Source organism: Triturus cristatus, chromosome 5_2, assembly GCF_964204655.1.
Source record: "Triturus cristatus chromosome 5_2, aTriCri1.1, whole genome shotgun sequence".
In the NCBI taxonomy this organism is placed as follows: Eukaryota; Metazoa; Chordata; class Amphibia; order Caudata; family Salamandridae; genus Triturus; species Triturus cristatus.
Window position 1 is genome coordinate 270315680 of NC_140588.1, and position 26719 is coordinate 270342398.

The 26719-nt window shown below is 45.8% G+C and overlaps 1 protein-coding gene and 1 non-coding gene across 4 annotated transcripts in view; one reads left to right on the top strand and one right to left on the bottom strand.

Annotated features, from left to right (window-relative positions):
* Positions 1-26719, top strand: part of JARID2 (jumonji and AT-rich interaction domain containing 2) — a 671808-nt gene that overhangs the window by 297513 nt on the left and 347576 nt on the right. The gene's annotated exons all lie outside the window — the stretch shown is intronic.
* On the bottom strand, positions 8538-8679 carry LOC146822863 (U11 spliceosomal RNA). The gene has a single exon (XR_014962366.1). It is a non-coding gene; the product is annotated as a U11 spliceosomal RNA (small nuclear RNA).

Consider the following 26719-nt stretch of genomic DNA (forward strand, 5'->3'; position numbering starts at 1 on the left):
TTGTTTTTTTCAGTTTTTTTCACTTATTTCTTTTCTTTATGTACAAGTGGTCATTATGTAACCTACGATATGTATCGCACACTGTGGACCAGCTATGACTACTTTGATTTATTGTTTAGTTTTCCAAATACTTAGTAATTAGATCACATTGAACGACTTGACTTTATTTGTAAAATGTATTTCTTTGTTGTCGTAAACGCAATAAAATGTGTTTTTAAAAAAAAAAAACAGTGGACCATCGGTAATCCGGCACCCCACGCCTCCTTACACCCTTCCTTTACAGGCACCCTTTGATATGGTACAGAACCACAAATGGAAAAAGAGAAAACATTAGGCCAATAGGGACAAACTGAACTTCACTAACGTACACACATGGGGACTGAGTCCAGATCATCCATCCGTAGGTGTGACCTGTGCAGAAAGAGGAATGTCGTGCGGGATTGTAGATCAGGCTGAAAGAGGTAGTTTGGAGTCAGGAGTGTGAAGGGAGAGAAATAAAAATCTCGCCCTCAGGCTTGATCGCTCAACCCGACCTGGGCCAAAATCCCGATTGGGAAAGATATAGTGTTGTCACAAGAGCTTGTCGGGAGACCCTGTGGTCCCTCAAATGGGGGCATCTGTGAGCCAGCCGCTTGTTCAGTCTTCATGCTCTTGAGGCAAGCGAAAACGTCTGCCTTGACCTCATCTGGTGACCTGGATGTGGGTGAGTAGGATCTAGGACTGCGATGTACTGTTATCCATACAGGGTGCAGTTCAGTGTGCTTGGTTGGGTTGTTCAGTGCTTGATCATTTGAGACAGTAAACTTAAAGGGTCCTATCAATGATTTGGCCACTGCTAAAGAATGAATCGGTCTGGTTTTTCGGTGCCAGGAGAAGATAAGGCTGAAGGGATGAACCCATTGGTATTTCACATTGTGCTCTCTTAGGTAGTCTGTGACAGGTGTGAAGTCTCTGTGCTTTTTAAGAGTTATGGACGATAGGTCTTGGAATAGTTAAATGGTCGTGCCTTGTAAAATAAGGTTGACCTTTTCCCTGGCATTGTGCATTATCAGTTCCTTGTCCTCTTAGGAATGGGCAAGAGTGCGGATGTCCTGGACACTCGGTGTGGATTGTGCTAATTGTAAGTCTCTGAGCTCTTCCAAGTCTCAGAGGGGGAGCATCCGGTTGGCCCCTCTTCATTTGCAGTTGTTTGTGTGTGAATGTCAGGGTGTCCTTCATCTCATTCTGCCCTTCTAGGTACGCCTCCAATGTGAATGTTGTGGCGGCTCCAGATTTCTAGGTCTTCCTGCTTGAGTTGGAGGCGGATGTGCTGTTCTTCGCGTGTTTGGATCCTGTGCTGGTTCAACTACTGTTCTTCGGACCGGACATCCACAGAACGTTCTGCGTCGTTTACTCTATCTCCTAGTTAAGTGACCAGATTGGGTTGCTTTTGAGTGCAGAAAGGCTGGGGTGGGGCAAAGCAAGAGATGTGACCTACTCCATTCCCGGCTAAGCCTCACCCCCAATAGTTCTAGTTGTAACACATAAACAAATTGCAATTTGGGTTTGTGACAGCATTATTTTTTGAGTGGGGTGTGATTAGAACATCCCTTCCAAATGCAGTTTCGGAATGGGATGTATTAATGTTGTGCGACTGAAATCCAGACTCAAAACATTAATTTTTTACACACTCCACAAATGTAGTAGTAACCCATCTGCAAACTTAAAGTGGTCCCCAAGGACTCCTCTTCCCTTTGTGAATGTTGACAAAAGTATTTTTAAGAGTAGACTGTGGTCTTTCGGATTAGTGCCTACTCTTAAAAAATGTTACTTTAACTTTTCCTTTTTTGTTTTTAATAATACAGGTTCAGATTGGCTGAGGATATCTTGTTGTCCTTGTCTTCATGTGATCATGCTGATATTGCAGGCAGTCTTCTGCCATATACAAGTCACAAGTCTCGGCAAGACCAGCTCAGCCATCCGTCCTTTGAAGTGCAGTAAATGGAATACCATTTAATGTGCAAACAGTTGTATCTGGTATTTGTGTTGCTTACAAACTACAGTTGTGTGCTATGTCAAGCTTTATAAATAACAAAACATTTATATATGGGGGCAGAAACGTTTCGTTAACATACTTGGCTGCTCTTCTTTTTCTCACCCACCTAGAGTTTGTGCCTCTGGCAAAGACAAAGTGGTTCATGCTTTCGTTAGAAACAACGATTGATGTCAACAAGCAAGGTATGCTCACTCCTAGCCTGCCCTGTGTCAACTAGCCTGAGTTACTATGGTTTCAGAGATTGGGTGAGTGCTTCGGTCTCACTCATCCTCCTCAGACTGGAAGGTGGTGTTAGTTGGTAGCCCTTTGTCCCTACATACTTTCTACTTATGCTTTTGAAGCCCTACACCCATCCAGTTTCATCATTGTACTTTCAGTTTTGTCTCTTAAGCCTTTAGAATCCACGACCTTCAGTGACACATTGGTAACTTACAACATGGCCTGTTTTCCATAACTACAGATTGCTGGAGTGAGCGAAGTTCAGACATGTATTCTTGAAGACATAAACATTTTTTAATTTGCTAATGTTCTGTAGGATTTTGTCTTGTAAATAGTATTGTTTTTAACTGCCTTTTTCTAATTCCTCCTTCAGTAACTAAGAGGAACCTTCGTAATCGTGAATGCTAATAGGCGCTTAAGTATTACCTGGCATTCAAGTTCTTATACTTCTTTAAGCTTACCCTAGCGCTAACACTGAAAATGTCACTTCAAAGACATTTGTGGCCAGTGGAGTGTTCCGTCTATCCTAAAGTGTTATTAGTGAATGTCTGGCATCCCTTCTTCTGAATTTCTTCATTCACATGCCATTGGGATCACAGCAGTGGCCGTTGTTATTCAAAGGCATGTTGTGACTTTGATCTGCAAAGCAACAACATGGGCCACTCCGAACACCTTCTGAAGAAGTGTCTTGAGCATGAGATCCAGAGCCACTGCTTACCTTTGTTCAGGCAATGGCCACGAACATCTTTGGCTAAGCACTTGCTGCAATAGTCAACAATGTAAATGTATCTTCTGTTTTAAGTATAGTTGTTAATTTATCAAAAAATGCCATAATGAAATCATAATCCTCTTTCAGCTGATCTGGCTGGTTGGTGTTCTTGTTAGATGTAACTTCATGAACATATTTTAGATTCACTTGCTGTACATTATTCCACCACGGTTGTATGTCGTTACAAAGCATTCCGTTGCAACGCATGTCTTTACCACGCATGCGTTGCAATGGAATGCTTTTTCAACGCATAACCTTTACCACGAATATTCCTTTACCATGCATACCTTTACAAGGATTTTCGTTGTAAATTTATGCATGGTAAGACTCTTGGTAAAGGTTATACCCCCTCCCCTGTACCCTTACGTGACCCTCCCCCAGCCCCCAATCCTTCTTATATTTACCCTTGCCCTTAACCCTCAATCCTTTTATATATATTGTTTTAAAAACTAAAATTCCCCTTACCTCTTCACGTCGTCTCCTCTCCATCTTCCGTGTTGATGTCGTAAAGAGGAAGCAAAAGTTTCCTTCCATTTCCTCTCAAACGACGTCGATTGCCTGCACTTCTCCACGTGACATCAAGTGAGTTTTTGTTGGAGGGAGATGAGACCCCCCCCGCCCCCTTTTTTCCCCACTCTTTTTTTGGGGAGGGGGGACCCCCAACCCCCCTTTTTCTAATTTTAGCCTTTACCACACATGCCTTTACTACGTATCTCGTAGTAAAGGTATGCGTGGTAACCACGCATGCGTTGTAATACATGCGTGGTTAAGGTTTGGGTGGAAACGGCCACTTATCTTGCTCATGTTATTGATCCTTTTGGTAGCCAGAGAAGAAATTTAGGGATAATATGGTGATGGGCAGGAGGAAAGTTTAGATGCTGGTGCATTCGTTCGATCAGGTAACTAGTTGCTGTATAAAAAAGATGATGTCACTTTGTGTATGGTTCATTAAATATTCGACTCGTGTAAATGAGGAGGGGAGAGTTAAAAGTATGAGAATCACTATAGTTAATTCCTTGTACTTTTGTTCCCTTCAGATTCCCTGTAACGTTGCCGACTATCAACGTATATTTTTATGTTGTTTAAATTGCACTTGTTTGGTGCATTATCTGCTATTAGATTGTAATTGTAGTGCCTTTTGGTAATTCAGAGCGTGACTTTCCAAACTTTTCCACCTCAACTCTGGACTTGGCGGTCTGACCCACCTTTCGCTGCTAAACTCCCTTTGCCAATGAGATCTTCGAATGGTGCATTTATCCATTTTGTGCACCACTCCTACTCTTCTGCTTGTCAACGAAACCACCCCATGCAGTAAAATTGAAAAGAATATGGCCCGTTGTCTCTTTTCCCTCCACTGCTGTTAAACAAAAGACAACGACATCCTACCTGCTCTGTCATGTCTCCCTGCCCTTGCTCGCCTCACTTTTTCTCAGCCAATCTACAGCTCCCTTTTGTTGCTATGTAGATCTGAGGCGGGCAGTTTTGACTTCCTCTAAATCCCTTGCCTGCTATGCTGCTCTGTTGCCATGGAGACTGCTGGCCACTTAACCGTGCTCCTCCTATCAGTACCTGGTGCCTCGCAGCTTTCCTCGTTCATACTGATGTCACACATTTCTTTGCTGTCCACCGTACTGCGGTCGAAAGAAACCGAAACGATTTCGGGCTCGAGGCAAATGCTGCGGGACGGTTAGTGGATCCTGCTCACTGCCTAGGTATTAGTAACAAAACACACACTCATAACCACGCCTGGGACAATCATTGACCCGTTTGACTTGTGAGAAAGAAGACAAAGCGAAAGATTACGAACCTGGTCCCTGTAATGCCCAAAAGCTCGAGGGGCCAGGCTATAACTAAAGCATGTAGTGATGGAGATGCACCAGGGCAGGTCGATAATGCAGATTCCTGCCGCTGAAGGTGCTAGCAGGTTGTGGACAACTGAAATGCCAAAGAATTAAAAACAAAAAAATCCTATAGATTAAGCTTGTGCATAAGGGTTATTCACAGGGTAGTGTTTTGTTTGCACCTCAACTCTGTTCGGTTCACTGGTTGCCGCGTCGTAGGTTGTCGGTCTGATTGGGATGCAACACTGAGCGCCAAGTTGAGAGATTATGTTTTCTCAGTCGCTCTGCAGTGGGAACCGTAAGAAGCGGGGCTAGTCCAGTGGAAGGCAAACTGTGCGCTGCCCACAGAACACCAACTGCAACAACAGTAACTCCTTCATCCTGAATGCTTCCACACAACCAGAAGCCTCAAACACCACCGCTAGCACTCTGTCCCCTGTCGTTCTTTACAAATAAAACAAATACATTTATGCCCCCCGACCTTGAAGCTATCCCCACAACTTCCACTTGTGCCCTCACTGCAGAGCCCATAATCAAGATGGACCATGGATCACACCGTCTGTCTTTATTTCCGGCATCACTGGTGCTAAAAGATCGGCAATGGGAGGACATTGATAAAGCACCTTGCTCGTGAAAATGATCAAAATGGCATTCTTATGTTACCAGCTTTAAACATGCACTTCCATTTAGAATGCCTCCTTAGTTTTCATGCCGGCCTCATGTAGTCAAAAAAATAATTAAAAATACAAAGGTACATACATAGTGTGGGTTTGGGTCAGTCCTCTCATCCTTTGGTCTGTTCACCTGTCATTCATGTTTTGCTTCTGCCCACCAGAGCTTAGTGTGGGACAGCCCACTTCAGCTATCTGCTGTCTAACACTGTCAGTGACGGCATTACTGCTGATCACACGTGTACTTCTGCCTAGAAAAATGTTCGGCATTTTGCTTTCAAAGAGTAGTCTCTGAGCAATGCTCGATTAGACCCAGTAAATAGATAAAGCCAAACTTGTTGTTTATGGTGTTTGCGTTAATAATTATTACAACTCCATACAATTTGTATGGTAAATGAAATGCTAGATGGCAGAATGTATGCAAGTGAAACTGTTAAAGAAAGCACACAATTTACAACTTAGTCAGACCTCGGCCATGGGTACAATTGCACTGCCTTGGTTTGTCCATTTCAATTGTGCAAAGTCATAGACATGCAGGCAGGGGCGTAACAAAGGCCCCTGTGGTGCAGGGGGGCCCCCGAGCTCCAGGGGCCCTCAAAGCACACTGTACACTGACTTACACTCAGACGAGGCGCCGCCTGTGGCTTGAGCGTGCTGCTCCAGCAAGCTTGGGGCTTGCAGCAGTCTGCTGGCAGCCTCACCCAACTGCTTGCTACAATGTATTATTATTGCGCTTTTCAATCCCCGCACGTAGCCTCTGACTATCAGCCTGAAATCATTGCTGGGGACGTCATATCCTGCTGTTGGAGCGCAGCTGTGCGTGGAGTTTGTTTTGCGAGCCTTAGGGCGGCTGGCTAGTTTGAGGCAGTGCTGCGGAGAAGCGCGGCAAACAATCATGGCGCAGGCCGCAGAGCTCGAAGAGCTGCCTGCTTCAGCTTGCATCGTCCCAGGCCACCCCCTACTATCAGCTATTACCTACTCTCCCCCGCTTCATTTACTATATAACCGCCATTGGGAGCTGAAGGAATTCAGTCTGTCACAGGACATCCCCGCAGGAGTCGGGACAGCTGAGCGGCCTGGATGACTATCACTGGAGGCGGACTGAGGGCAGGCGGCAAACTGGAATTTCTACGGCTTGCGGTGACTCAAGGCCTGAGTCTGCCCCTAGCCTTGCAGATCACGGTCACTGCCCTCCGTTATGGAGCGCCGAAAGCGGAAGGCAAGAATTGGAAAGGAGGGTTAAAAACCGTTATGGGAGCCCGGCCACCAACCTGCTGCCGAAAAGTGACCAGGGTCTTGTCAGCAGGCACTTGACCCATGATGGTAAGAACTTTTTCATTGATATTGTGAACGTATACACCTATGACAAGAAATCAGTTTTCAAGAAAATACTCGTATCGTGGAAGGGCGGGCTTCCCTCAGACCCTATTACTGAATCAAGGACAAGAATGAGGGAGAGAGGGCTGGAAAAACGAAATTGGACTAAACTTCACACTGTCCAGTTGTTTGTTTTAGTATCACACATTTACACTGGACAATAAAAGACGCCCAGACCAATAGCACAAAGCCGCATTTGAACCAAAGTCAGCAAACTGGAGCAAATGTACAGATAAAGCCTACAACCTTCATTGGCCGGGACTACAAGTTGAAGGGTATAGAATTCCCATCAGTGACGTAACATTAGCCCTCTTGGTGCTGGTGGGGGGGAGGGGGCTCGGTCCGAGCTCCAGGGAGCCCCCTCAGCACAGCACACTGACAGGTTCTTGGACCAGTTACAGTCAGTTTGATACACTCGATTTTTGGGCGCTAGGGCAAAGTGGCAGGTGGTAACCAGGGAGCAGGAGTAGCCTTTTATGTGCTTTGCAGTGGGGAGGGGAGTGGGGGTGCTCATGTTTCATTACCTGAACATACTACATACTGGGATGTGCTAACCTCGAGCTTTGGGTGGGAAAGTTTTTTTTTTTTCCCCCCCCGAATAGAGGTCCTGTACAGTGACTGTTTCTTAAATTAAATTTAAAGCAAGATCTGTTTTATATATAATTATCTCTTTTGCTTTTCTATTTACAATCCTGAAGCACTGTAACATGCATTAGTGCCATTGAGCAACATAATTTGAAAAGTCATTGTTAAATACATACGCAAAAACTATTTAAAACAGTGCACACTATATTTTATTGCCTAGGCAACAGCTGTAGCCCAGTATTAATCTAAAGATCTGCTGGTACCTGAACTCCCTGTGCTACAGTGTATGTATGTTTATATATATATATATCTATCTTTGGGCTTATGACTTCTCTTTAATGTTACAAATGGGTAATTTCATTTCTGAATGGCCATTAGTCTAGACACTTTCCACAATAATGCCATTACTTTTTCTGACTTTAATATTCCAGGCGTTTGTGTTTAGGATTAATGGGACATCCGTCCTCATCTGTGAAACTGATAAAGAAGTGCGCCTCCTCCCAAAACGGATGGTGGATTCATTTAAAAAAAAATTAAACTGCACACCCCTTTTGTTGCCTGTGTCAAACTTTAACCAGTTCTCTTTTGGTCTGTCCGCATTTGCCATATGTGTGGATTTTCTCATAAGGGAACATATCGTTTTACACACAGCACCCTGGCTGGCTGTAACCTACATATGCCTCAGCCTCACTCTCCTGAGCCTTGCCTGATGCAGAGTGTCTGTGGTCACTGTCCGATCAGGTTAAAAGGGCACTAGGTTAGTTCCCTTCCATTTCTGGTGCTTTGCAGCTGTTTTAGGATTTCCTTAGTGTTTCACATTGCTCAAATGGGTGTAAGTTCTGATATTTATATGTTTCCCTCTTCTACATTGCTTCATTTCGCTCGGTAGAAAGTGTCACTCATAGTCCTTGAAATGTCACTCATAATCATACTGAAATTATGAAAATGTCACACATAGCAATCTGAAACCTTGGCAGCTATGAGACAGGGTCCGTCTGAACTCTGGGACCTAGTGTTAAAGTTAACTCGTCGCTTAATGCTTGCTCATATAGTACAAGGTGCATGCACCAGGAGCCCCGGTAACAAAAATTATGTTTCCGAAATCTCTTTATCGATTCCGCACAAGAAGCTCCGAGTTACCCCGAAGCCCCCTGTGTGCCACTCACGACAGAAACCCTTTTTAGCCAAATGTACTTGGTATAACACTACGCCTGGCGGCTAGTTCTGTGTCTTGTAGAGCGAGGAAATATGTCACTTAAATACCACACCATATGCGTTTTAGGGAAGATCTGCATGCTGAGCCTGCGCACGGTGCAGCTGTGTGGTCTTCAGTCTCAGGGTGGGGCATCAGGTGGGCAGGGGCCAGGGCTGAGCTGACTGAATTGTCATGCGCAGTCAGTGTAAACTGTACATGCCGACTGGACATACACGGACCCACGACTACAGGGCTAAGCACGTTACCTGCCAGGGAAGCACAGACACAGGGTGTAATGCTCGCTCTAAGGGTGACTGTGCTGGAAAAACACTGACCCCGGTGTACTGTCCTGAAGAAGCCCAACCATCTCGTGGACCCGGCTTCTGATTTCTCTTGAGGCAGCGGCGTGTGCCACCGTACTCTGCTTATTCTTTGCTCCGGGAGGAGCGAGATTAATCTCAACCTGCACTTACCTCAAAATGCACGGGGATACTTTTAACCTGAACCAAGTGCACTTACCCCTGCCTGCATTAGGCGTACTAACTACAACTTGCACAGAGAGAAATCACAATACCTAAATTACGCACATTTACACTGCAGATGTGATGGGGCTTTTGCCTGCATCAATGACACTTACACATACAACAGAAATTCTGGATGGAGGAATTGGTCTCATCTTGGGGCACTTACGGCACTAGGCATATTTATTGTAATTCCGCCTTTAACTGTTCTTCCTGGGGCTTTGGCATTCACTAGTTACGCCCCTTACACTGGGACAGTTACAACATAGATAGTATGACAGCGCCAGGGGTACTTATTGTCAACATGTACAAGAACCATGTACTTACGGTGTCAGCATTTACAGGAATCTACTCCTGTTACATGTGTGGGTGGATGCACTGACACCACTTTCGCAATGGCACTTACTGCAGTAGGCACTTTGTTGAAACACAGTGAGGGCAATTATGGTGTCTGGGTGCTTTGGTGCCACCGAAGGGTGGAGAGGATAAAGTAGTAGCCTTCTTGGGGGGCAGATGCAGCAATTAAGGCAAACTACACTGCAAGGACCAGAGGGGCTTACAGTTCCACAATTTACCACAAAGGCAAACTGCATTATTGGCAATTTTGCAACAACAGTCTCCTGCCTCAGTCACTTTCAGCAGCTGCACTTCCTCTGCCTTGCACAGTGAGGGGTGTTTGCCCTAAAATTACCAAGGAGCGCCCCCAAAACCCCAGAGAATGCCTGCCTCCAGCACTCACAGCAACCTACCCTGTTTTGTTAAGTGTCGGGGTTCTTGCAGGAGGAGTGCTGACACCAATCTGCAGCATGAGTGCTTGACTGTGCTTGCAAGAGTGGGCACAAGGGTGCTGCTCCAGGCACTTACACAACTTGTAGCACAAAATGCCCTACCAGCCAGTACTTGGCAGCACACTTCATCAGGAATCTTGTGGCAACCTGCACTTGCAGCGGTGGCACTTAGAGCAGTTTTCACCGCTGCATTTACAGTACTTGTGTCAGCCAAGCACCTGTTGCATCAAGTGCCTCCTATGGCGCGTGGGCACCAGCAGCTGCCCTCTTACACTGTGTAGAGCCCCCCCCCCACCCAACACAACCCTTCAGGGGTCCTACATATGCACCACGGGAGCGTGCAAGCTGGATAACCTTGTAAAACAACACGTGTGGTGCGTGCTGAGTGAAATAATACCAAGATAACGCGGTTACTCTGTAACGTTCCCGCTGAGATTAAGAGCGCAGACAGAGCGGTTTAAACATGAGAAGCAATGATTACTGTCCGAATTAGCTGATGAGGATCCTGTATGTTCGCCGTATAACCTGCATAGCCAGACACCCGTAATCACTCATTATGATCATGTCTGCCAAGGATCATGCAAACAAACCTCAGTGCACTTATTTTGACGTGCACTCACACACAAGACACTCTTTGTGTTTAAGGAGCGAGATTTATTTTTTTAACATCTGTTTGTAAGAGGGTGACATTTAACATGCCATGCACATTCTGTCGGGTGGGAGGCACAGCTCATTTGTACGGCCATAAAGACCACGTAAAAAAGCCCCCTGCACCCTTCTCGTGGGCCTCCGTGACTTCCATGTGAGATTCAGATTAGTGATAACTAATTGGTGGACGGTGGTAGGTGGTGGGCCGGGCCCCCGGGGGGGTCCCTCATTGTGCTTTGCAGGGGGCCCCCCTCAAGTTTTATTACGCCACTGCATGCAGGCCTAGTTCATGTTCAACTGAAGGGAATGTTTGGGGAATTTAGACATTCAGTGAATTTCTCACCACCTGATTGGTAGAGGTTCTATAAGGGGCACAGACCTGCACATGGCGTAACCGTTTCACGGTGTCATTTACGAGGCAGTTACAGCACATGAGCATGGCAATCTTTCTGCTGTTTGGAATTGCTATATTTTTTATGGAAAAGAGCCCATCAATTTTTTTTAGAGCTCCTCATTACTTTGTCTTCTGGGATCTTTAAACATCCAACCCGTGTTTTGTAGCAGGAAAGTTCTTTGAAATAAAGGGTGCATTGGGGTTTTGTGGAGCAGCGACCAGAGGGAGTTCTGCCCCCCAGGACAGTTTGGGGAATGGGTAACTCCAGCGACTGGTGGTATTTGGACTTTGTTGGCTACATTCATAACCCAAGGGTGGATAGCCAGCCATTTTCAAGGTCCAGACACCATTTTATTGGTAACATGGTGGCTGGTAGGAGTTTGGCTGTAGGAATTTTTTCCCCCACCCACATCTATTGTACAGGTTTCCTTGGCGGGTTGCTTTGCTGTGGGTCTTTTCTTTCTGCTGGGTCTTTTCTTTCTGCTGGCTTTGTGGAGCATGTGTTCAGAGGGAAAGATACGTTTGTATGGTTGTCTCTTGAAGCAGGTGCATGTGCTGTTGGCTGAGAAGTTGGCATGCTAGACACATTTATTGTTGTCAATGACAAACGAGACTGAAAGGGAATTGGTAGACAAGATCACACCTGGATGAGGCAGGAAGTTTAAGGTTCATTTGGAAGTTAAGTTACAGGTTAATAGTTGTAGTAAAACTGGATGGGGAGTTAAATGTGTTAAGTGCTGAAGATCAGCCCAGGAGTAGGTAGAGACTTGCAGGTTTAAAATGTTGTGGTGGGTGATGGACATTTAGGGGCGGAGGGTAGTTTAATGTAGTTAACAGATGTGTATAGTGAGGTTTCAGTTTTGTAAGGCAAAGGCCCAGGGTTCATAAATGTGATGTGCACCTGTTTCAATAAAGCAGCCTTTTTCACACACATACGGTGTTAATGGGCTGTGCTGCTCCCCCCCCTATTCCCCAACGTCTGTTTCTGAATCCTGGTTGTCGAAAAGGTCTCCTTTAGCAGTTACCATGCGTGGCATTCAGGAGGGAAGTATTCATGTAAGAGTCCCTTTCTGAAATGCTGCTGCAGTAGCGACACGCCGGTACTGCTCCCTGCATCGGAGCAGGGTGTGTTTTTAAAGATAGGTTTTCGATCCAGGGCAAAACACAAGCATGCTTGTGGTAATGACGCGCACAGGCCCCAGGCGGACTTTAAATGCATCCTGGACTACGTTTTGCTCCTTTGTCAGCCTTCAGATTCATTGCCCGCACAATTCCGTTTCTAATCTGGGTTGAACCCCTCGGCAGGCAGACTTTTTTAGCCTGTGAAGACCGTCTACCTAAAAAGTCTGTTTTTACTTTGGCTGTGCTCTGCGTCGTGTATCGCGCGAAGTCTCGGGAATGCCATGCCCCATGCCCCGCCTGTTAGTGCTCTTCCCTTTGAAGGTCTGCCAAGTAAAGCCAGCCGCCACTGTCCCATGAGTCTTGCCAGCATTTTGAGCGCATCGACTTCTTTTCATCAAGACATTTGTATAGCTTAACTGGGCCTGAATCCCTAGCTGCCCTCGAGATACCGTGACATTAGCCTTCTAACGTATCCCTTATGTTCGTTTAATTGGTAGAATCGCAGTGGGGAGGCACTTTTCAGAAAACAGTCTTTGATTTCATATCAAGAAAATATTCTCCTTTTAAGTGGACATATTATGCCTCTTCGTTTGAACTCTTTTGTGCAACTTGGACAAAAATGTGCTATTAGTCGCAGGAACATTCACGTGTAGGGGGAACGACCTATTCGTCTCTTTTAAAGTAGAAAATGTTGACATTTTGAACCAGTAGATGGGATGTGAATGTCTCTTAGTTAAACTGCCGGTTGAACCTTCTTAACTTGACGTTTTCCCTGCCTGAAATAGATGGTGTGCCTGCTGCCATTGCTCAAGGGGAATGCTGGTGTAAAGTCGCTCACTTGCCTCGCCATATACCCTGCCTGTAAGCAATCACCACTGCCTCCCCTGAAGCAGCGCTGTTCCCGGCAATCTGTCTGGGTTTAACGTTTTTCTCATCAAATAAACTGAATGTTTTCCGGATGTGAGGTTTGCAGCTTCGGCTCGCCAAGTGCATCCAGATCGTGAAGGCACATACCTCGCCACCAGAGGAGGATATGTCCTCAATCCCTGGGGATTAATCTCCAGTGCAATTGAAAACTGAGTCTGTCCTTCAAAGCCCTGTTTCTATTTCTGGGACTTGATTGCCTTGATGCTTCAGCCCCTGCCTGTTGCAGAGGGGAAGAGCTCCAGAAAGGATTTTTTCGGGAAAAGGGCTGATGAAAGGATGAGCTAATGGGTTTAAGCGGGGAGGCGTAATTCAAAGGGGTTTATCTTTGACACTGGGCAGTAGAAAACTGATGTAGATTTTGGTAAAAGGAACAAGATTGTTTTTTGTTTGTATGTTGTCGTGCTGCAACCAGAAAATACCCTATAATAAAAGGAAGACCCTTACAAATTATTTACTAGACGTGGGTGAACCAAAAAATTAATAGAGTTGAGTCAGACCGTGCCAAGAGCCCGGCTCGGATCTCGTGCACGCCCCTAGCACTAAAAATGTGGTATGTAAATAATATAACAAATATTGCGTAAAATATGTTAGAGCCTCCTCAAAATTAAAAAAAAGTGTATTTGTTTAACATGTGAAAGCTTTGACATTAGTAGGTCACCTTATAGCGCTGCAGTGAGAACGACTTATTCAAGTAATAGTAGTCTGAACTCCCATTTGAAAATGCTTTGATATGCGATAATGAAGAGAAGAGTTTTGGTGAAATAAAATATTTGCCTAAGATCACACAATTCTAGCGGAAAGCTGCGATTTATCCAGCTTTAATTTTGTACAGATCAGCCTTTAAATGGGTATCCATTTGTCACTCTTTACTTATGTTAAGGCTTTTTTTTTTTTAAACATTTTTGTGTGTTTTTCTGTAGCTTTTCAAATATAGCGCAAAAATAGACCAAAGTTATTGGAGCGCTATACATGAGTACCATTTACATTACACAAGGTCACGCGCGCTGTTTAAAGGCATGGGGAGATTAAGTGATCTGCCCAGAATCACAGGATGTTGACCTGATGCTGAGACCCGAACCCCGGTCCCCCAGTTCCACAGTCTGCAGCTCTGGCCCTGGGGCCACATCCTGGGCAGTGGGAAGAAGGCAGTTAAAAGCCATGTGAAAGCTTGTCTTGTTATAAGCTTTAGGTTCCAACAGAATCTCGAGCTGAGCCAGACTTCAGGGTCAAGCTTGGCTCGAGCTTTCAGTGGCTCACCCACAGCTTATGCAGTACGCCTTCACAATTCTGCAGCCCCCAGACCATTCACTTGTCCATCGCAGAACACGTAGCCACAGCATTCTTACTCCAAGGTGAAAGAAAAGGCAATTTTTATACTGGTTACCGATGAGCAGGTTTGCTCAGCAGTGACCGGCAAGGCTATGACAGTTGTTGATTTTTCCAGATTAGTGCTGGAATTGGAAAATAAATTACTACAGGAACCCATAAATCGTGGTCAACGTGTGACAGGGGAGTGGGGATGAAGTCACACGGGATGTAGTTTGAAAAGCAGAGTCTGACATGCAATATTTACATTTATTTAATTAAAAAAAATTGCTGCAAAGAAATGGGCAACATTAACAGTAAATCTGTTCTAGATTACTTAATTAGTCAGAAAGAGACTGCATTTAAAAATATCGTATAGGGTTAACAATGTGTATGTTTAAAGCTCACATTCACCCAAGGGTATCTTGGCACTGAATAACCGATATTTATTGTTACCCAACTTAGCAATACTCATTTTATTGACCTCAGAAGGATGAAAGGCTGAGTGGGCCCGCTGGAATTTGAACCTGTAACCATGAGGTCGAATACAGGTCCTTACGCATTAGTCATTACACATTAGTCTACTAAGCAACCAGACCCGGCTTAAGACACATACTGCAGAGATCATTTCATGCCCATACATTTTGAGTGGATTATAATAGCAGTAAGATAACTCTGGGGGTTAACACAGTTTTGAGAGAGTTCTGTGTTTTGTCCTGCCAAAGTTTGACTCATAAAGTAGCATAGAGGGTTAATGTGCTTGCTGCAAAGCACATCATGTAATGTGCAGATCAGATTTGTGTTTTTTTCAAAATTTAGATTGGGAGATCATTTTGTTACCTCCAGGTCATAAGTTGCAAGCCTTATAATATAGCACATTGCTCCATTTACCTGCATCAAGGAGCTGCATGCAAATTGTAAGTCATGGATTTCGACCCTTGTTTTTTTTCCCTCAATTTGTTAGCATCAATCAATCAGGGATTTATAAAGCATGGCAAATCACTTGTGAAGGTCTTAAGGCGTTCGCATAGCTTTCGGCTTTGTGGTGATTCGCTCAATTGAACAGCCAGGTCCTGAATTCCTGGAGTGATGGGGGTAGACTGGAGTTGCACGGGAAGGTCGTTCCAAGCCCAGGCCGCCAGGTGTGAGAAGAAGCGTCCTCTGCTGTTTCTTCTGCGAATCTGGGCAGTGTCGGCGAGGAAGAGGGAGGAGGATCGTAGATGTCTGGTCTGTTGGTGGAAAGTCGTGCGTTTGTTGATGTATGCTGGTCCTTTGTTGTGCAGGCGTGGGTCAACATCTTGAACTGGCATCTCTTCTGGATCGGGAGCAAGTGTAGCTTCTTGAGGGGCGGTGTGATGTGGGTCTGTTTGGAAGGTTGAGGATGAGTCTTGCCTCGTGCGTTTTATATTGTCTGTAGTCTCTTTAGGAGGCGTACAGTGACTCCTGTAGTCCAGCCTGCTGGTGACCAGGGTATGCGTGACTGTCCTTCTGGTGTTGATTGGGAGCCACCGGAAGATCTTGTAGAGTATGCGTAGGGTGTGTAAGCAGGTGGACGAGCCTGCATTTACCCGTTTCGTTATAGCTTGCTGTCCAAGAAGATTCAGAGGGTGCAGGTGTGATCTGTTGGGGCGGGGGAAGGGCAGAGTTCCCCAGGCCATCATGCGTCTTTCCATGGTGAGGTGTTGTTCTGAAAGATGAGGACGCCCGTCTTGTCCATGTTGATCTTGGGGACAGGAGGAAACCTGCTGAAGTCAAGGGCAGCTCGTGCCAGTGTTGGTAGATCCTGAGATTAAGTGAACAGTGTAGGGGTGGGTCCAGGTGAGTTGTGAGTTGTGATATGTGGTTGTAATTAACTCTGTTGTTGGATGTGAAGATAGGTTTGGGAGTATGTCCTGCAATGTGGGTAGGGTCGGTTACAAGTTACTTGAGGCCGATGTTGCTCATCCTTTCCAGAAGGTCAGTTGTGTTGGTGGGGTCATCTAGGTGGAAGTTGAGATCCCCTAGGAAGATGTAGTGCTCAGAGTTGATGGCGAGGAGGGCAGTGAGGTCTGGAGTGGCGTTGCAGAAGTGGGGTTATGGTCCTGCTGGTCTGTAAGCGAGGGTGCCTCTAATGGTGCCTTTTCCGTCTGGGTGAAGTTGGAAGTGCAGATGCGCAAATATCTGGATCGAGACATCTGAGGAGGTCGTGCATCAGATGGTGTCCTTATAGATGGCAATTCCACCTCTGTGTTTTTTGGTTCGGACCTGGTGTGTTTTAGCCTTCAGGGTTGTGATGGCGATGTCCGATGCGAAGGTGGGGTTCAGCCTGGTCTCGGGTAGAGATCGTGTTCCAAATCTCCGTGGTGTGTTTGCTGAGTGATTTAGCGTTGAGTGGGATGCACTGGAGATGTCTTTGCATTGTCAGTTGTTGCGGTGGATGCTGTCGTGTTTGCAGTATATCTGTCGTTCGTTGTTTCGGTGTTGCATGTGAAACTGCAGTGACAGCAGAAGAACGGGCCTCTGGTGGTGGGTGGAGAAGAGCAGCAGCAGTTGTTGCCAATGCGCCCGGGATCAGGGGCTCAGAGGTCTGCGGTGGTGTACAGGGATGGAGTATTGGAGCCAGGGTTCTTGGCACTGGGCACGGTCCAGACACGGACGGGTGCAGATGGGTTTGCCTTTGGCATGACAGTGGCATGCCCGCTATGTGTCTATGTGCTTGTGCTGTGGGGCTGGCTGGCGGGAGGGAGAAAACATGCCGCGAGTCGAGCGGCGGCAGAGGTATCAACAAGGAATCAGGCAAGTCACACAGCTCAAAATAAACAGCAGGGCGCAGAATGGGCAAAGTTACACACTAACATTGAACAAACAATATGGGCAACACAGATGCCAGAAACAGCAGAGAAATGGAAGACAGAGCCAACCAGGGCAGTAAGGGATCAGAACACGGGGGCCTCTAGGATTGCTATTCTATAGTTGCTTTAGAAAGTAATACATTCTTGTTAGTACAGACAGCTACAATCACTGTGTTACCTTTTGTATCCCGTGTATTTCTCAGAACCATTCACTCTTGACATATGTCTACAAGTATGGATGATATTAGATTCCTATACCTTATAGCCCTCATTCTGTTACGTAGCATTTTCTGCACATTGATGTACACATGTATGATTTATTGTGCCTCTGTGTATGATGATTCACTTAAACAGAAGTTCAACTAAGTTTAAAACCTGTCTGTAAGTCATAGTTTCTCTTAAGTACTTGCGAAGTGATAACAAGCTGTGCGCCTCGGTTTCCTTCCATCGCTTAATATCTAGGTTCTAGGCTCCAGATGGCTCCCATCCAGCATCATACTTAAACAAAAGGAGGTATGATAGCCATTTAAATCATGCCTTCGTTTTGGGCACCTGTATGTGTAAGTAAGAAAGCCCCCTACCCCCCAAAAGCAAAGCAGTAACTATGCAGACGCTGCTGAAATGTGTCCTGGTGTCGGAAAATGACACCAGGACAAATTCAGCATAGTTCCCTTGGTCAAAAATAGCTACCGGGTCCGGGATTCTACGCAGACCCCCTATTTTCCTGCACTGGACTGTTCCAGATGAATATTAAAGTTAGCACACTGATTCCAAGACAAGTGAGGTGGATTCTGATGGGTGGGTTTGCTAACCTGAAAATATCGCGCATCGAAGGAAAATCAAACTGAAAAGGAGAGGAGGGCAAACAATTATTGAGCAAGTCAACAAGTTTAGCTCTTGTATATAGCAAATTATGCTGGACCTTTACAAATTCCATTATTCCGATGACAGGGAACTAAAAGTTCCTCTAAACATCAAATCCTGATTGTAATGGCATGCAGTTTTCATATGGGCACTGCAGACAAAAACTATTTGGTGTTATTACTGGTTGAATATCAATATTTTGCTAGTTTCACTTCGTGAATGCCTTTAAAATGAATGCATTGTATGGAAAACTGCACTGAAATGAACTGCTAAACTGGTTTCTGCGGGGGTTGCTTGTTCAGCCACCCTGTACAATATTTGGATTGTTTTATAAATTTTCAAGGAACACTTCAAATTCCCCGGCCAGCCATGATTGAAGGCTCGTAGACGCACATCTATCCACCCCTTGACATAAATAACAAATGCACATATATGGTGACATCACACGCCTACCGAAATCCAATCACACACACTGATCTGACCCACAGGCTTTTGAACAAGGTTCTCCTAACTATTTTGGGAGTCCAGCCACTCTTCTTAGGAGCATGACCATCTCTGCTGAAGTTGTGCATTGCCCATGGCGTGCAGGGCCACTGGAATTGTGCGGCCATTGCGATTTTTGCATAGTTATAGATTTTCTGCATTTGCCACATAATCCATCATTTGCCGCATAATCTGCAGATTTTAATTTAAAAAAAAGTTTCTAGCTCAAACGGTGCAAAAGTTACTAAAAATGCAGTGACACATGTTGCAGCGGAGTGGAAGGCACTTTACAAAGCTGGACTGGTCACCTGTCTACTGCTATATTTGGGTATTAAACTGGTTCTAATAAGGTGCAACCAATGCCCAGACCATGTTACCAAGTTTAACAAACATTGGCATAGCCAATAGGTCTCGCCTTTGGGACCTTGTAAGTGTTTAGCCATGCAACAGTTGCATAACTAAATACTTATAAGGTCCCAAAACCGAGACCTATTGGCTATGCCAATGCTTGTTATAATTAATGGCAGGCTTACCTTTTGAGACTCGTAACCTGAAAGAGGATGTGCTGTCAGTACAGAGCTCCTTAAATTTCTAGTGGACGCCAAGTGCTAAGAAAGAACACTTACCGATGGCGAGGAGTGGAGTTGGCAAGAAAGGTTAACTTGGGGTTAAGCATTGGCTCACGGAGAACATCAAAGCGGCCGTGAAAGTGAAAGTGATCGCGATCAAACGCGCCCGTGCACATGCACTGTAGCTCTAAGCTGGCCATGGTAGCACTTTTTTGGGCCCTCATAAAAAGTCTCGGCAGACCAGCGCACGCGGTGGGTCAGGCGAGACCTAAAAATGACAAAATAATGCTGTAATGCTATTACAAAATGTGCCACATTGTGGCGCATTATGTGCCTTTTCTTGCTGCATAACTCACTCAACCCTGTTGCATAATTTGGCCCTCTCCAGCGGCATAATTCCAGTGGCCCTGCCCATGGCATACCATCACTTATTTGCCTATTGGTCCATGGAAAAGACCCAAAAATGATCATACGCCCTGTGAGAAGTTGCCCTGGTATACGATGCCCTCTAATTAAAGTGGGCACCTTGTACCAGTCCAAACGACACTTATGATGTATGAGGTCAAAGATAACCTTTAGAAAACTATCCTAGTAGTAGCTGTGGAGAGCAGCCTTCAGGCTTAATCTTAAAGGAATGTAAAGAAGCTTGTTTTACCATAATATCCGCTCCTCAATGACTAAATGAAGGAGACCCACACAGTAGTTATATATAAAAAAAAATGTATTTATTAATATAACACTCTATTATCCTCTACACGAGGATAGAACGCAAAGCACACCATACGAGATCAATAGAACAGTTGTATTTAGCACAACACACAGTGGGCTCCAGGGGGAGACCAAACCATATACTAAAATAGTTGTATAACAATTACGACTTAACTAGTCACAGGTCCTAGTGCAAATAGAATCACTGGGACCCCAAAGAACCACTCAAGGTGATTACACAGGGAGCCCACGGAGGATGAGTGCAGTGAGGAAACACGACCGCGTGCTCAATACAACTCAATGGGAAAGTCGCAGTTGCAAAGTTTAAGTTTAAGGACTCTTCTGGAAGGACTTAGAGCAAACCTGTTGGAACTTAAGAGGTTGGAGAGCCACCCCACCCATGGATACCAAAGTACCGAGTTACCTATCCCAGGGGAGGTGGGTGCATAGGTCTGGAATGGTGTCGGTAACCGCTGTCATTCTTTATGGAAGGAAGTGAAGAAGTACTGCTGCTGTGAAGGTGAGAAGGGTCTGGTGGAATCCAAGCCTGGATTCTGGAAGGAAGGAACCTGAAAGCAGAGGGGACAGAGTCTGGGTCACTTCAGAGTGACCAGGGGCTCGGTAGACGAATGCCTACTGATGTCTGGTGCTTCAGGTGCGAAGAAGGGATGCTGGACTCTGCAGCCACGAGGACCAGGAGATGTTGAGGACGACCAGGAGCCGGATGTGATCATGATCAGTCTCACGAAGGATGCTGAGTGCTGAGGGGTCGGTGTCCGGTGGGAGCACGAACAAGCCTTGGTAACAGCAACCCACGCAGGAAGGTCAAACAGGTTACAGTGTGGACCAGCAAGATCCAGGAAACTCACCAAGCAATGGGGAGTCAGGGCACGTCTGGAGCAACCAGGAAAGCCCAAGAACAATCAAGATGACCCTCGGGCCAAATGACCAGTAGTCGCGAGGGGACTTCAAGCAAGTTTGCAAAGTTCCAGCCCATGGAGCACTCTGTGCAAGGAGACTGGAGTTCTTTGGTGCAAATATTGCTCAGGGTCAGGACTACACGGAGTTCAATGCACAAGCTCAGGAATTGCCAACAAGCATATGCACTTGCATATGGACGCGGTGCACAGGAGTTCGGTTTACACAGCCCCCACGAGGGATACTGGCCTCAAACTGGGAGAGGGCAGATCGACCTTAGGGACCTTTAGAAACCCACCTCCTGTGTTGCTGAACTCTTCAGAGTCCGCAGGAGCTCAGGAGCAGCAGACCGGTCAGTTGCGCCTTAGGTGCCTGCGAAGCAGGGAAGTTACTCCTTCACTCCAAGGGATATTCTTCTGTTGTCTTTAGTGCCCCACAGGTCCTGCACGGAGCCTGTATGGAGCAAAGACACAAACTAAGCTTTGGACGGAAAGGGGGACAAAGTTGAGCCCAGTCGAGGTCCAGCGAAGTTCAGTGTGTCCAGACAGTTGAAGGTCAGTGTTTTCTTCTTGTAGAATCTTGTCCACTTAAAATCGAGTCTTGCAGCCAGGTAAGCCCTTTTGTACCCACGAGAGAGGGTTGGACAGATTCAGGGGACCCTCCTAGGGGAGAGGTAGGACAGAGGTGTGGCTGCACCCATGTCCTTTGTTCAGTTTCGCGCCAGAGCAGGAGCCAATGGCTCCCAGAACTGGTTTGAGCTGGACTATGCACAGGGACACCAAATGTGCCCCAGGTGCAGACTTTCAGGCACTCTCAGAGTGCACCCACCCAGCCCCAATACAATAAACCCTGTCTGGGAGGTGGTCACACCTCCCTGTGATAGGATGCCTATTGTGCTGCCTTCCTCTGCTCGAGCTTGGCTCAGCAGCAGGAGGGCAGAAATGTGTCTCTGGTCAGCAGCATCCATTTTGTGCTGTCCGGGTCAAGAAGGCTGGCACCGGTTAGACCGGGGACCCCACGAAGCTCGCTTCTGAAGGGTGGAATCATACCTCCCTCACCAGTTACTGGTGTGGAGGTATGATTTCAAGGTGTTTGATACCAAACCCGATATGTTTCTATGCAGCCGTTTTCAAGATAGTATTTACCGCAAGGTTATAATTAGGGCTCCCGGTTTTATGGTATTTATTTTTTAACCATTTCCGTCTGTATTTATCCATATTTATTTTTTGGTCATTTTATCTGTATTTATCCACATTTATTTTGATGCAAGAAAAAAAAGCGCTAAAGCTAGTATTTTCCCACATTTATTTAAATTGACATGCACACTTGCACTAGGTTGTTATAGCTGTTTTTTTTTTAAATGGGAGCCTATGCTAAGTGCACTTCACATAGTGGGAGCAAATTTCGTCCCTGTCTTCTAAGAAAAGATGCGTGAATTAGTGATTCTGATTAGGTCTCATTTGGCCATCTGTCTTGCAATATGTCAACGCATTACTACCTATTTTACTCACATTTAATCAGCCATCACAGAGAGTGCCTGCTCGAATATCAGATCATTCTTAGTGTTAATACTTAAAAGATAGAACAGACAGGCCAATGTAATCTACGATGCCAGAGGAGAAGGGAAATAGGAGGGCTCAGGGAGACAGTTCATTATGCTTCATATACGTTCTTCTGGTGATCAGTGCTGCACGGGGTGCGTGGATCTTGAGTCAGAGTCAGTATTTTTTTTTACCTGTTCCTTTATTCAGATCTAGGGTTTCCAGAAAGCCCTGTGTACGCAGAACACCAATTATCCAGTCGTTGGGTTGATATTTACATCAAACAAATCACTGCATTCTGGCACTTCTAGACTTTGTCTGCTTCAGTTAAGGCAGAGGAGCGAACGCATATGATAATTATATTATGCACCAAGGAAAGGAGAATTGAGTTCATGGTGTGAGGTGTATGTGGAATATTCTATACGTTGATATATGTTTATATATCAAATATGGGATACGTCAAGCAATTGAACGTTGATAAGCGTTTTTGGGATAAATTGGTTGTAAATTGCCATGTCGCTGTCCCTTACCCACTATTTTTGCGAATAATTTCAGCAAAGATTTTGGTATTTCTTATTGCCAGTCCTGCCAACTCGCATTGGGCCCTGGTGTGGTTCAGTATATTGGCACTGTTCGTACAGCCATCTACTAAACAGCTGATATTACACTGTGAACACAAGATGAGATTGAGACTCTTACACTGCGTGGGTTTCAATTTCATGCGTGGAGAATCTGCATGATTTTAAGTCTTTACAGGTTTTGCAGACTCACCAGGCATTGCAGGTGATCTCAGAATCTTATGTGTTTTGAATGGGCAGGCAGTGCCAGCCTCAAAGACCCACCGACACCCCTTCACCCTGCCCCCTCCCATGGATGCTTTGTCAGTGATGGCTCAAATCCACGCCTAATCCCGGCCCGCTCCTTCCAAGGCCACTCCTCTCACCCGTAGGCTCCGATGGTGAACATTATTTTCGAGGTTGAAAGCGGTTTGTATTGTACTTGTTCTGCACTCCATTTTACCCCCGGGTTGTAGCTGGGGTAATTTAAGAGCAAAATCCAAGTGAGAGCTTGTTGTGCTTAATTTAGTTTTGCCTTCTTCGCCCTCCCATACAACTAAAAACAAGGTTGCTGGAGCTGCAGCCGGTGTCCTGGGGTGTTTTCACACCTCTTAATGGACATCAGCTGCTTGCACTGCTCCAACAATTATCTTGCGTGAACTACCGCTGTCAGGGGTGCTGGAGTGTTTGCAGACAGGGCGCTCCCAGTTCCCCCGTCTCTGGAGCAGTTTCAGGGCAGCAGTTTCCTGTTTCTTTTGGCTGCCCCTGTGCACCTCTGACTCAATTTACACAGGAGCACAGAGGCAGGAGGAGCATTTGTTTTTTAGGTATTTTCCCGTTTTTATATATAAATACAGACAAAAACCAAAAAGTTTTCCGTCTGTATTTATATGTAAAAATCCGTTTAAACGGAAAACCGGGAGCCTTAGTTATAATGCACCTCTACCTATATTTTGTAAATTTTATTTTACAGAGTTTTATATAGCACTAACTTGACCCGAATCGGGTATCGGAGCGCTTTACATAGCACCAGTTACATTACATGAGGACACATTCATTATTTTATTTTTATTTTCTGTTAGGCATGGGAAGATTAAGTTATTTGCCCAGAATCACAGGATGTTCAGCGTCCTTGCCGAGACTCTAACCCAGTTCCCCAGATTCGAGGTCGACCGCCCTAATATGTCCGGCTTAGTCGTAGACAACCTGGGAGAATGGTCTCCGAAGGCTGCAGAGAGGCTCTGCTCATGCAGGGTCACCCTCTCACATAAAACCCAGCACTCTGCCTTCAGGATTGTTAAGGCCTGCTATAGGGGTGACTTATAAGTTTTAAGTGTAGTGACCATTAGATATAGTGAACCTATATCTAAAGTAAGTGGTGCATGCACCATCTTACACAGGCTGCAGTAGCAGACCTAGAGTTGCATTTTGTATGGCATCTCATGGGTGGCATAATACATGCTTCAGTCCATGGGAGGCCTCTGGGGTACCTATGCCATGGGTACCATATACTATAAGGGTATCAAGGTATCCAATCTGGAGTGTACCAAAGTACATGTATGCCAATTTAAGGGAGAAAGCAGATAGACTGGGGTCCTGATTAGCAGGATCCTAGTAAGACTAGTCAAAAACAGCGAGACATCAAGCAAAAAGTGGGGGTAACCATAAGAAGCAGATCCTACTTTCCTACACTCCCCAAACGTATGGTTAAGCGTTTGATCTTTTTAGTTCGAGCCTAGACAGCGCATCCACTTTCTGGAAGACATGCTGTGTTCACTCTGTGGGCTTAGACCACACCTACAGCTTCCTGCAGCTTTTGATTGGCTTTCAGTGCCCTTTAAAAAAAACTTTGCTTTTAATTCGATAATGGTTCCTACTTGTCCCTCGTTTCACCAACTCTTTAACTTCCATTGAGTATTGCCCCATGGCTTGTCAGCTTCCGCTTTTTAGATTTTACGATCTGTTCAGGAACTTTTTTTATATATTCCGAACAACCCTTTACATATGTGATTGTGTTTAAGTTTGTGCTTTTTTGTAATTATGCATGGCACCTGTGCGCATCACAGCAGCGTGACTACTTGCATTTCTATTTTTGTTTAATTTCAGTTACCAGTGGCGCTCTTCATGACACCACATGCACACCTTTCTTTATTGCAGCACAGTGTACACAGCCTCTTCCACCTCTCCCCACCACCACAAATTCCCAGCACGCCACCCGCAGCCTCTTCCACCTCTCTCTCCACCGTCACAAATCCCCCAGGAAAGCAGGCAGGACGCAAACACAGCAGGCTGTCTAAAATGGCTTCGGCCCACTACCGGCAAGTGCTTTAAATTTACATTTACAAGCCTTGGAGCAGGGGTCTGTGTTTGTAGGTGTTAGACTATCCCAAACCCCCCAGCAGGCAGGGCACAAAGAGAGCAGGCTGCCTAAAATGACTTCTTCTGCACTGTGCCTGCAGGCTCCTCCACCTCTCACCACTGCCACAAATTCCCAGCACGCCATCCGCAGACTCTTTCACCACTGCCACAAATCGCCCAGCAAGCAGACAGAGAATAAACCGAGCAGGTTTTACTGGATTGGGTGGGGTAGAGCCGGGGCCACTCTGTGGGCTTCTTTTGCAACTACCACACTCACTTATTACAAACAAATGACCATATTTATTTATACCCTTTATCTGCATGCCTTCGAGCTGTTTGTGGAGCAGTTGTTAACCGGTGTCCAGTTGGAGTGTCTGAAATGAACCCGGAAATCAAATTGTAGCTCGGGAGTGCCTTCAGCAGCCATAGACACCCCGGGGCCTCTACAGGAAGGTAGAGGGACACAGGAACTCTTCTCAAACGCACTCGCCTGGAAGTTGCAAGTGAGCATTGGGACACTAAAGTCCCCTTCTGCCACTTGCTGGGCTTAGGAGTACCCTGTGAGCAGTCCCTTCTCCTGGGCTTTTTGAGATGTGGGTTTCCTAGGTGGCTGTTGTGTGCCTCAAAGCTTTTGAAAGTGTACGAGTGGCATTCCCGGCTGTATTTTTAGCACTTCCTGACCCGTTCTTCCAGTCTAAGCACAGAGCCGAAGATTCTGGCATAGCGTGAAATTTTCACCTTCTAGATAGGTCTCATGCACACTGTTTAACACTGGGAGGCATCATTCGCAGAAAAAGCACTTCGACCCTCATCAGCGCTACATAAATGCAATTACAATTCAGTACAATACCGCTATACAAATCAACATAATGTTTGTCCTGCAGCGCCTGGTAGTACGCACTTCAATGTCACTTTTCTGCTTTGCAGAGAGTTTCCAAAACATGGCATAATACAGTTCGATAAGACTAATGTACTGTGACTAATGTACATAATAAAACAAGCTACATTGGTACCAGGTTCATTTTTAGTTCGAGCCTAGAGCAGCGCGCATGCGCTGCTTGCGAGACTTTTAGTAAGGGGCTTCAGAACGCTCACCACACGCTGGTGCGTGTGTTTTTGTTTTTCGCACAGGCTATTGGGCTTTGCAAGAAAGACAGCACGCAACCATCCCGGCAGGGCATACGCCCTTTATCATTCCGAGGCCGACAGCAGGAGGCAGCCGGGTGTGATGGCTTTGCGAACTGAAGTTTCCACTGAAGGTGCATGGGTTTGACCTGTCGTCACAGGCTCGACTCCTGTCCGGTCTTTTATCTTCCACTCACTTGGGTAACAAACATCTGTCATACGGCACCAGAAAACCCCATGTGTGATTGTGTGCTTTACAAATACATCTTGCGTCTCATCGCCATTGTCGGTCACTCATAGCACTAGGAAACCTCAGACGTGGTTAGAAAGAGCTGCATGAAGAAAACGTACTGTTGACTCTGTTTTCT